Below are 12,807 nucleotides of genomic sequence, written 5' to 3' on the forward strand. Positions count from 1 at the left end.
ACCCTAGAGTGGGGAATCCATCTCCAGCAGAAAGACAGGGCATCAAGTGAGGGATGGGGTTGTTATCCCACAGTCAGAGCTCTGACTCATAATTCTTCCTGTCTGAAAGAAATGCAGGAATGGAAATGGAGAAGAGCCTGAGGAAAAGAAGATCCAGTGACAGGTCCAACGTGGGATCCAATTCGAGGGGAGGCCCCAAAATCTGACACCATTACTGAAGCTATGGGGCATTCACAGACAGGGACTTAGGATGACTGCCCTCCAAAAGACCCAACAAGCAGCTGAGTCAGATGCAGTGCACCCAACCAATGAACAGAAGCTGCTGACCCCTCTGGTTGAATTAGGGAAAAGCTGGAGGAAGCTGAGGAGGAGGGCAACCCTGTAGGTGGACCAGCAGTCTCAATTAACCTGGACCCCTGAGATCTCTCAGACACTGGGTCACCTACCAGGCAGCATACACCAGCTGATATGAGGTCCCCATCTCATAATACAGCAGAGGACTCCCTGGTCTGGGTTTAGTCAGAGAAGATACACCTAATCCTCAAGACTGGAGGCCCCAGGAAGTTTAGAGGTCTGGTGGGGTGGATGGGGTGGGGACATTCTTGTGGAGACAGGGTGGGAGGTGATGTGGAACTCTCAGGGGGTGGACAGGGAGGGGAATAAAATCTGGAGTGTAAAAATAAATTTTTAAAAAAGCAAAAAAAAAAAAACCAAAAAAAAACTAATAAGATCATGGATCTTAGAAAATAATCCTCAATTAAACCAGTGCAATTGTGTGTGGGGGGGTGTGTGTCTGTGTCTCTGTCTGTGTTTGAGTGTGTATGTATAGAGTGTATGTAAATGTTTGTGTACACACTTTAAACAAGTTTATCGCTTATATTTTTCGGTTCAGAAAAAATAGAGGACAAATAACATTATGTTGTTTGATAAAGATTCAAGGAATCATATTACTTTATAATTTCCTACAATTATATTACACATATACACAACACACACACATGCAGACACACACAGACACACACTCACACACACAGAGAGAGCGAGAGAGAGAGATAGAGAGAGAGAGAGAAGATATTGTACCAAATTATGTCAAGTGAGTACTTGATATTTACTGTTTCACAATGTTTGAGCCTATGCCCATTACTTGGGGAACCATAGCAGCAAGTATTTCAAAGCATATACCTTGTGTTAGAACCATGTGACAGAGTGAAAGCTAATGAAAAGTAACTGGGGTTGATATGGGCTTCTAGAACCTCAAAGCCTGCCCTCAGTAACACATGCTCTTCCACATAGCAACAACTTCTAATCAATCCCAAACAGTTCCATTAAGTGAGTACCATATACTCAAAGACATGATTCTACCAGGGCCATTTTCATTGAAATCATCATAACATGCTAACATGGAAGGTGAAATATTTGTAATGGTGCCCAACCCCTAGAAAAAGAACTACAGACAGTTGCACATTTCTGAAGTATGAGACCCCCCCAATTAACTATCTATAATAAAATAGACTCAGCTGTCTATACTTATCATATGTCTGTGTGTGTGTTTGTATGTGTGTGTGTGTCTATGTGTGTGTCTGTGTGTGTGTGTGTATTTGTGTATAATAAAAAAAGAAAGGACACTCTATTTGAGAGGGAAGTGAAGATCCATGAGAAATGTGGAAAGAGGTTTGGGGTATAAAAGAGAAGGAAAGAAATGATATAATTAGATTTTTAATTAAGTATATTTTAAAAAGAATTTCAGATCAATTATTTAAATATGTGCTTTCTTAATAGTTCAGATCAATCTTCCTTCCTCAAGCCTTGATGATTATACATAAGCTTGTTATTCCAGATAATTCTTTTTTTTTTATTAACTTGAGTATTTCTTATATACATTTCGAGTGTTATTCCCTTTCCCGGTTTCCGGGCCAACATCCCTCTAACCCCTCCCCTTCCCCTTCTATATGGGTGTTCCCCTCCACATCCTTCATAAGGATGTGCCTAATGAGTGCAGGTGCCCCAAGAAGTCCAAAGGAGAATATTGGATCCCCTGGAGTTGGAATTACAGGAAGTGGCGAACTGCCCAGTGTGGGTGCTGGGAGACAAACCCTGGTCCTCTAAGAGAGCATTGTTTATTCTTAACTGAGCATGTCTCTCCAGCCAAGAGCTCACATTGGTTCTAGTAAGAACTCACATTGGCAAACTAGCAAGTGTATAGTAATGTCCAATAGAGCAAATAGAGAATCTGGGCTTAGAATCATCCTACTATTAGTTCCAACAAACTCTCTACTGCTCCCCTTTCCTCCCTTTATGCAGAAGTGGTATCTGTCCAGATGTCATCCACTGCCTGTCCTAAGTGTCATTTAAATGATGGAGAGTCCTCAGCTGGAAAGAACCACACAGCTGCCAATCTCAGCACCATCTCTAGCAGGACGAACCTCAGAGCCCTTTAATGAGAAGTTTCAGACATTTTGGTGGTAAAGATGTCTAGCATCTAATGCTTTGTTTTCGTGTTTAAACCACACCCCATTGTTCCTTAGTTCCTGAGCCTCCAGTGTTTTTGTTGTGTGCTGTGAAGGGCAGATGGGGCCAGATGCTGCTTCAGTGCACTGACCTCTGTCCTCAGCTTCCATCTGCGTTCTGGATTTCGTTCTTTAACATGTGGCCACCGTCTTTTATCCCCTTCCCTACCCAGCTCAGCTCTGAAAGTTCAGTGAACCCAGGGATGTGTGAGGGGCTCCGCTATAACTGCAACATTTCTGAGCTCTGCTGTGAAGCTCTGGGCCCAGAGTTCAGATATCTATCCCACAGGCTCATTCCCAGTTTGTTCATGTCTGTGTGTGTGTGTGTGTGTGTGTGTGTGTGTGTGTGTGTGCGCGCGCGCGCGCTCCTGCAGTCATGCCTATTCAGATCTGAGTTCTTACCAGCTCCACTTTTGTTTTTGTTTTTGTTTTTTTTATTTGTTTGTTTGTTTTTAGCTGTCCTGCTGGATGTGTAGACCAGGCTATCCTTGAACTAGCCTGCCAGTACTGGACTTAAAGGGGCATCCTACCATGCCTGACTCCAGCTCCATTTCAAAACCAGGGTGAAGTTTTTATGCTGGTGGAATTTTTTTCACAAATTAAGAATATGCCTTCTTTCAAGGGAGGAAAAATGTAAAGTAAAGCTACACTATATTTGCTATAAAAAATAAACCATCTATTTTCCTGGTTTAAAAAAAAAAGAAAGTTCCAAGGAACTGGTTGATTTACTGCATATGTTGTGATTAGAAATCCTCCATTGTAGAGATGACATGTATTTGAATCTATGCCCTTAACAGGACAAACTAAAGATCAGTTTCTTCCCAATCAACATTGTGCTTCTTCGGTTTGGGAAACCATCCCAGACTCATTAACCTTGGGTCAGTGCTTCCTTCAAAGTCAATCTATTTTAACAATAAATTGTCAACCAGTATTATTTCTTTTGGATAGAAATCATCCTAGACATAAGCCTTTCAATTTTCAACTTTCATTATAAATACTATTCATTATGGATTAAAAACACCAATGCCTTCCTGACTCATTTCCGTTATTTTTTCTGTAAGGAATTGGTAGGTTAATTTGTGACAGTTTTACATTTAAGAGATTTCTGAACAGATTGAGCAGAGACCTATGTACTAACCATATTTCTACCTCCTCCACATCTCTGCAGTTTCTCCTACTGTTAAAATCTTTTATTAGTCTGTCTTTACACTTAATGAGGGCACAAAACATTATTATTAACTTTAATTCATAGTTTATACTTGATTTATTTTGTTTACATGGATGATTTAATGAAATTTTCCACTGAACAAATAGTAAACAAGTAATGTAGCCATCAACTACTGAATTAAAATAGTCCAGATAGTAACTGCAATATATTCTGTGATTACTGCTTTTTGATGTGTAGTTATTTTCCTTTATTAACGTGAGTATTTCTTATTTACATTTCGAATGTTATTCCCTTTCCCGGTTTCCGGGCCAACATCCCTCTAACCCCTCCCCTTCCCCTTCTATATGGGTGTTCCCCTCCACATCCTTCCCCAATTACCGCCCTCCTCCCAACAATCACTTTCACTGGGGGTTCAGTTTCAGCAGGACCAAGGGCTTCCCCTTCCACTGGTGCTCTTATTAGGCTATTCATTGCTACCTATGAGGTTGGATCCCAGGGTCAGTCCATGTATAATCTTTGGGTAGTGGCTTAGTCCCTGGAAGCTCTGGTTGGTTGGCATTGTTGTTCAAATGGGGTCTCGAGCCCCTTCAAGCTTTCCAGGTCTTTCTCTGATTCCTTCAACGGGGGTCCTGTTCTCAGTTCAGTGGTTTGCTGCTGGGATTAGCCTATGTATTTGCCATATTTAGGCTGTGTCTCTCAGGAGAGATCTACATCCGGTTCTGCTCCAGTATGTTCATAGCAGCCTTATTTATAATAGCCAGAAGCTGGAAAGAACCCAGATGCCCTTCAACAGAGGAATGCATACAGAAAATGTGGTACATCTACACAATGGAATATTACTCAGCTATCAAAAACAATGACTTTATGAAATCAATGTGTAGGTTTTTTTGGTTTTTGTTTCTTTTCTTTTTTTTTTTATTAACTTGAGTATTTCTCATTTACATTTCGAATGTTATTCCCTTTCCCGGTTTCCGGGCCAACATCCCCCTAACCCCTCCCCATCCCCTTCTTTATGGGTGTTCCCCTCCCCATCCTTCCCCCATTACCGCCCTGCCCCCAACAATCATGTTCACTGGGGGTTCAGTCTTAGCAGGACCAAGGGCTTCCCCTTCCACTGGTGATCTTACTATGGGTTGACATCTACTAAGTTATACTTTTTCTAAATCTGAGAATCATTGTTTTCAATCGTAAAATTTATTACATCATGATAATTTTTTATTATTTTATTGAAAATGTCATATATTTTATATGTCCATGAAATATTTCCATTTGCTTTATGCTACAATGTTCATATTTGAATATATATTGTTTATGATATTACAGAGAACTGTGTTAAAAAACAATTTCTGTATAATTATGTGATTATAATATTCTCAATTATTCTCTCAGATTTTTAGTTAACTTTTCACCTAAATCCAGCCTATGTTATCAATACCTGTTTCTTAAAATAACAGTTATTTTCATTTGAAATCATGTGTTGATTTTTTTACCTATTAGTTACCCAATTTTTGGAAATGAATAATTTTATATGAATATTGTTATTCATAGTTTGCTAAGTCCATCAGTGTAGATTGAAAATTTTATCTGGGTCTTGGGTGATGGATCCACAGTTGGAATCAATTGCTCTGTCAGAGACCCTAGTTTCAGTTCACAGAACCCATATGAGATGGCTCACAAGGAACTTTAGCTCCAAATACAGAAGAGCCATTCATTCTGTACTATGGAGGCATCTTATATAAATATAATACACAAAAATTCAAACACACACAAATATAAGAAAATATAAATTATAAAAATACATTTTTAAACTATAGTTTTATTGTCATTTTTATTACAAATCAATGTTTTTTTAAATGAGTTTATTATCCTGTTCAATAAACACTGTATGCAGATAGAAGTATCTACCTGTGTTGATTGCTTCTTATGTCAAAAACATTTCAAAGATGAAGTTTGGAAAGGTATAAATAACCATTTTCACTTTAGTCAATATCACTGTTTGCTTTCTACCGCTGTGATTAACACCATGACTAAAAGCAGCTATAGGAGACTTAATGAACTTACATAACTATCATCATTGAGAGTAGTCAGGAAAAAAAATCAAAATCATCAGGGTAGTTCCTGTTAAAAGGCAGGAACCTAGATGCAAGAAGCAAGTAGTTGCCATTGAGGAATGCTTCTTCCTCACTTTCTCAACAATGAGCTAGGTTCTTTCGCATAAACCATTAATCAATGTAATGATTACCTGTATCTCTCCCAGATACACACACATAGACTGATCTAATTGAATAATACCTTACTTTAGCTTTCTTCTATCTAACTAATTCCAGTTTGTGTCAAGTCAACCATTTCAGTTACCTATATCTTGAAATTGTCTCTACAATGGAAAATACAGTTTTGTATTAAACGATAATGACGTAAAGGATCAAAGAAATATGAGGAGAAAAGACACAAACCATATTGGCTGAGGAAATGGCTACATCAATTAAAGTCTGTCTTCTTAAGCTAGGTACTGAGGCATGTGACTATTGGGGAGAAAGAGAAGGAAGAGAGTCTTTGAACCTTGCTGAACACTAAGTTTACCCAAATCAGTAAGGTTCAAATTCAATGAGAGATATGGGGTCAGTGGATAAAGTGAAGAATCATGAGAAATTCAATGGATACAAGGCACTGATCTTCATATACACAATCACACTTGGAGAAGAACAAGTATACACAAACCTACCCCACCCCTCCGGAGGGGGAATTGAAATCATTAGAATGTGGAGAATCAAAAAGGTGAGTTAAACACAACTCAGAATTTAACATTAATTAGAAAATATTGAAGTTAACTAAATAAGAACTTTTGAGTACAAGAAAACTCATGAAAAAAAACCAAAGAAGACTAAATAATCATTTGCATATCTATACACATACATACGTACATGTATATGTATATATATTGTATATTTTATATATAAATATACTGTATATTTTGGATATCAGCCCTCTATCAGATGTAGGATCGACAAAGTTCTTTTCCCAATCTGTTGGTTGCCATTTTGTCCTAATGACAGTGTCCTTTGCTTTACAAAATCTTTGCAGTTTTATGAGGTCCCATTCATCAATTCTTGATCTTAGAGCATAAGCCATTGGTGTTTTTTTCAGGAAATTTTCCCTAGTGCCCATGTGTTCAAGAATCTTCCCCATTTTTTATTCTATTAGTTTGAGTGTATCTGGTTTGATGTGAAGGTCCTTGATCCACTTGGACTTAAGCTTTGTACATGGTGATAAGAATGGATCGATTTGAATTCTTCTACATGCTGACCTCCAGTTGAACCAGCACCATTTGTTGAAAACGCTATCTTTCTTCCATTGGATGGTTTTAGCTCCTTTGTCAAAGATCAAGTGGCTATAGGTGTGTGGGTTCATTTCTGGGCCTTCAATTCTGTTCCACTGATCTACCTGCCTGTCTCTGTACCAATACCAAACAGTTTTATTACTACTGCTCTATAATACTGCTTGAAGTCAGGGATGGTGATTCCCCCAGAAGTTCTTTTATTGTTAAGTATAGTTTTCATTACCTGGATATTTTTTTTATTCCAAATGAATTTGCAAATTGCTCTTTCTATCTCTATAAAGAATTGAGTAGGAATTTTGGTGGGGATTGCATTGAATCTGTAGATTGCTTTTGGCAAAATGGCCATCTTTACTATTTTAATGCTGCCAATCCATGAGCATGGAAGATCTTTCCATCTTCTGAGATCTTCCTTAATTTCTTCCTTCAGAGATTTGACGTTCTTGACGTACAGATCTTTCACTTGATAAGTTAAAGTCACACCAAGATATTTTATGTTGTTTGGGACTATTGTGAAGGGTGTCATTTCCTTAGTTTCTTTTTCAGTCTGTTTATCTTTTGAGTAGAGGAAGGCTACTGATTTGTTTGAGTTAATTTTATACCCCAACACTTTGCTGAAGTTGTTTATCAGGTTAAGTAGCTCTCTGGTGGAACTTTTGGGGTTGCTTAAGTACACTATCATATCATCTGCAAATAGAGATATTTTGATTTCTTCCCTTTCAATTTGTATCCTTTGGCCTACTTTCACTGTCTGATCGCGATGGCTAGGACTTCGAGTGTTATATTGAATAAGTAGGGAGAGAGTGGGCAGCCTTGTCTAGTCCCTGATTTTAGTGGGATTGCTTCAAGTTTCTCTCCATTTAGTTTGATATTAGCTACTGGTTTGCTGTATATTGCTTTTACTATGTTTAGATATGGGCCTTGAATTCCTGATCTTTCCAGGACTTTTGTCATGAAGGGGTGTTGAATTTTGTCAAATGCTTTCTTAGCATCTAATGAAATGACCATGTGGTTCTTATCTTTGAGTTTGTCTATATAGTGGATTACATTGATGGATTTTCATATATTAAACATTCCTGCATGCCTGGGATGAAGCCTACTTGATCATGATGGATGATTGTTTTGATGTGTTCTTGGATTCGGTTTGCAAGAATTTTATTGAGTATTTTTGCATCAATATTCATAAGGGAAATTGGTCAGAATAAACAATGAATTCTTAACTGAGGAATATCGAATGTTCAAGGAGCACCTAAAAGATTGTTCAACTCCTTAGTCTTCAGGGAAATGCAATTTAAAAAAGAAAGTTACAATAAAAAACTTCTCTGGAAAAAAACAGAAAATAAAAGATTTAGTTAAAACAAAAAATATACAACAAAATACTCACAAAAATAAAACACAGAATCTGTCTTTAACAATATTGTTTCCTAGATTTCTTTTTATTTTATTTAATCTTATTGTTTCATTTATTTATATTCCAATGTAGCCCCCTTCCAAGTCCCCCTTCCAAGAGTGTTTCACCCCTCTTGTCTTTGCCTCTGAGAGAGTGCTCCCTAAACCACCCCTCACCCACCTACCTCCTTACCCACCCATCCCCAGGTCAGTCTCCCTCAATTCCTCTTCCCTGGGGAATCAAGTCTCTACAGAATAAGGCACATCCTCTTCCACTTTGTCCAGACAAGTCAGTCCTCTGCAACATTTTCGCCTGGGGTCACAGACCAACACATGTATGCTCATTTGTTGGTGGCTTAGTCTCTGGGAGCTCCCAGGCTTCCAGGAGAATTATTACTGTTAGTCTTCCAATGGGGTTTTCATCCAGTTCAGCTCCTTAAGTCCTTCACCTAACACTTCCATAGGGGTCCCCAAACTCAGTCCAATGCTTGACTGTAAGTATCATGGTGTGTATTCACCAATAAGTGGATATTAGCCAAAAAGTACAGAATACTCATGATACAACTCATAAACCATAGGAAGTTAATCAAGATGGTAGACTCAAGTAAGGATGCCTCAATCACACTTAGAAGAGGGAACAAAATAATCATGGAGGACAGAGGGTGGGAGGTACCTGGGTTTGAGAGGGGAGAGAGAAGGAAAAGGGGTCCAGGATCAGGTATTGGTAGAGATAGGAGAGAAGCCCAGAAGGGTCAAGAGAATGAATGGAAATATGCAGCTGTCTGTATAGACACATGGGGCCTGGATGAGCATTTGCAAAAGTACCAGAGAACTGTAATGAAAGATTTCCAGAACTCAATGGGATTGACCTTAGCCAAAATGCCTCACAGTGGAGAGATGGGACCTGATTTTTCTTAATAAATAAAAAAAATAAAAAATAAACAAGGTGAATGAGTTCCTGTGCATTTTTTGTTGACCCACTGTGGGTAGGAAATTTGTGGAAGGACCGTTCTATGCTTCCCAGAACATTAAGTAGTATCCATGATCCTTACCCAGTAGGGAACAGCCATATATGTATTCTTAATTATGGCAAAAAATAATTCTAGACATTGCCAGATGTTCTTGAGATATCCATAGGATAAAATGGCTTGTGATCAAGAAGTATGGAATTTTTTTTTGTTTTTAATTATAGTACTGTGAAGTAAAGACTTTTCTCATGCAAGGTGAATGATTTACCAACTGAGCCATATCCTCAGACATGTCTGTAGTTTATGTCTTCCTAAAAGTTATTAACCTTTACTTACAGCAATAAATTGAATGTTAGGGTCAAAATATTGGCTATTCAGTGCATCTCTTATCACGGAAAGAATTCATCGGAGTACCAGCAAATGCTATACTGTTTCCCATTTATAGCTACATTACATTTTTCTACAAAAATATGTCTACTTAGAATGATCTCTATTATTTTTCATTAAAAAGTAGTCTCTCTTAGGAAAAAGCTTAAAAGTTAAAATTGAAGTGATAATGTGACAATAATCCCACAGATGCTTATTGTCTTTATACCCTTAATAATAGCTTCTTTCCTCATTTTAGAACTATGTCTAATCTCAGTGCCCCATCATTCATCCATGAGGAGACTTCGAGTTGTTTTAGTCTTTATTCTGTTGCTTAAGAAAAAATTGAGCTATACACCCTTTAATAAGCAAGTCAAATATTCTAACAAAATGTTTTATCCTGTTTTTTTTGTGTAGCCTTACTAGGAAAAGAATACATAGTGATTTTGATGCTTATCTTTCTTTCTGGTAGTGTACAGCGTACATTCCAGCATCATGACTATTACGTAGTAGGAATATATATATTATTGTCTTTAGTAATATCACCAGTTACAAATTCTGTGATGAACAACATTGAAATATGGAAAAGATAGAATATGAGAATTGTGACACACATGCTACAGTAGTAACCGATCAACATTTGCCATTTTTAAGGCTTACATCATGAGCTAGAAACTTACTGACACTGCTAATCTTACAGTGATCAAAAGCACAAAACCAGATAGGTTGTGGTGCTAGGAAAAAACCTACTACTAACATTCTCATGTAAAACATAGCAATGAAATGATTCTGTGATACACAGCTATATCCATAGACTTGTGCCTTGATCAGCTTTCATGTAAAGACCTAGAACTGGACAATGACCAGAATGTGACAGATCTTAAAGCACTCAGTCCTTAATGCTGTCTGTTCAACACCACAGGGTTCACAGTTCTATGTGGAAGCTAGGAAGAAAGTTGTAAGAGACAGAGTAATGGATTACACCAAATAACAGTGGTTTCCAGTCTTTGTGGACTGATGTACATATGAGCTTACAGTATACATATGACCTAGACAGAGTCAAATGGTGTCCCAACAATGAGTGAATGAAGTGGGTATGGTGTCTCACCCCTATCTAAGAAGATATTTACAATTCATGACCACTAATAAAGGAAAACCCAGTTTTCTCCCGTTGATTGTCACTGAGTATATCAACCACACTTCCTGGAATGCCCCATGTCTAATAGTATTTAGCTTCTATCAAACTAGCATCATATGATTGTTTGTTTTCCTTGCTTGCTAGCTTTTGTGATTTTGGTTTCATTTTGACTTGATGTGGCATTTTTGTCTTATTGGTGTCTTTGCTTGTTTGTTGTGTTGGATATCATATTGCTCTCTTTTGTTTTTAAAAAAATATAAAATATAACATTAAGTGGATATAGAGGTAGGGACATTCTGGGAGGGATGGGGAAGGGTAAAACATGATCAAAATATATTTTATGAACAATTTTAAATTATAAATTATATATTTGCCTTAGTTTGGTTTTTATTACTGTGAGGAGACACCATAACACTTTGTTTGTTTGTTTTTGTTTGTTTGTTTTTTTTTTGTTACTGTGAGGAGATACCATAACGAAGGCAATTCTTGATTCTTGTAAGGGACAGTGTTTAATTGAATCTGGTTTACAGTTTCAGAGTTTTAGCCTATTATCATCCTGGCAAAAAGCATAGAACGATCCAGGCCGACATCGCACTGGAGAAGGAGCTGACAGTTCTGCATCTTGATCCCAGGATACTCTCTTCTGCAGGCAGACAGCAGAAGAGCAGGCAGAGCTTCCACACCTCTCTATACAGTGAAACATTTCCTGCAAAAAGACAAGACCTGTTCAAACAAGGCTGCACCTCTTATTAGTGCCAATTCCCGTGGGAGAAGCATATTCAAACTACCACAATAAATTTACATATAATTTTAGAAATATATAGATGTTTATATGTATATAGAATTTAAATTTATATTTATATAGAATTTAAATAACATCTTTAATTTAAAAATATATGTAATTGTAATTTAAATTTTAATACCATATATTTATATAGAATAAAAATAAAATTGCTTTGATTTTTAGGTAATTGTGGAGTTTTTATTTCATGTCATTATATAAATATTTTCTCATAAATTTGTACCAAGGAATCTAATAGCATATATGTAACAAGAAAGAGGACGGGGCTATTGCAGATAGAAAGTCAACCAGTGGGATTGAATAAGGGGACAGAAACAAACAGTAATGGATAAGCAACAGCAAAAAAAAAAAAGTTGGATTTTTCAATACCTCAGTCAACTTCATTGCATTCTATACTAATTCAACAAAGACTGATAAAAAGAATAGAATAAATCCCTCACAGAAATATGTACTGACATTATTTTGCTGCCTTAATATCGATATTGTCAGCAAATAATAAAAGTTCAAAAATGATAAAAGTAAGACAAATAGACATGTATTTTCTCCATTTATTTATTGATCTCTCTTATACAAAACATCAAAACGGAAGCCTCCCCACACCCCTCTCCACCCAATTACGATCTACCTTCCCTTCTCCCCAGATCCATTGGCCCTCTATTTCCCTAGAAAAGAGCAGGACTGCTAGAGATATCAATCCAAATGGCATAAAAAAATACAATAAGACTAGGCACAAACCTTCAAATCAAGGCTGGACAAGGCAAACCAGCAGGAGGAAAAGTCAGAGATAGCCTACTCCCACCATTAGGAGTGCCACAAAATCCCCAAGTTAAATAAAAGCATGTATGCTAGGCACTGTCTTAGGCCTATTCAGTCTCTGAGATTACTGCTTCAGTCTGTGAGTCCACATGAGACCTGTTTAGTTGATTCTGTAGGACTGTTCTCCTGGTGTCCTTGGCCCTTCTTGTTTTCCCCTATTCTTTAGGGTTCTTTAAGCTCAGCCCTAATGTTTGTAGGTCTCTGTATCTGCTCTCATGAGCATAAAGGGAAAGCCTCTTGGATACAATTGAGCTAGGCACTGATTCATGAGTATAGCATGTAGCAGAATAACATTTGGAATCATTTCACTTCCCTGATC

The sequence above is a fragment of the Rattus norvegicus genome, chromosome 13 (genome assembly GCF_021556685.1).
Source record: "Rattus norvegicus strain SHRSP/BbbUtx chromosome 13, alternate assembly SHRSP_T2T, whole genome shotgun sequence".
NCBI classification, from domain to species: domain Eukaryota; kingdom Metazoa; phylum Chordata; class Mammalia; order Rodentia; family Muridae; genus Rattus; species Rattus norvegicus.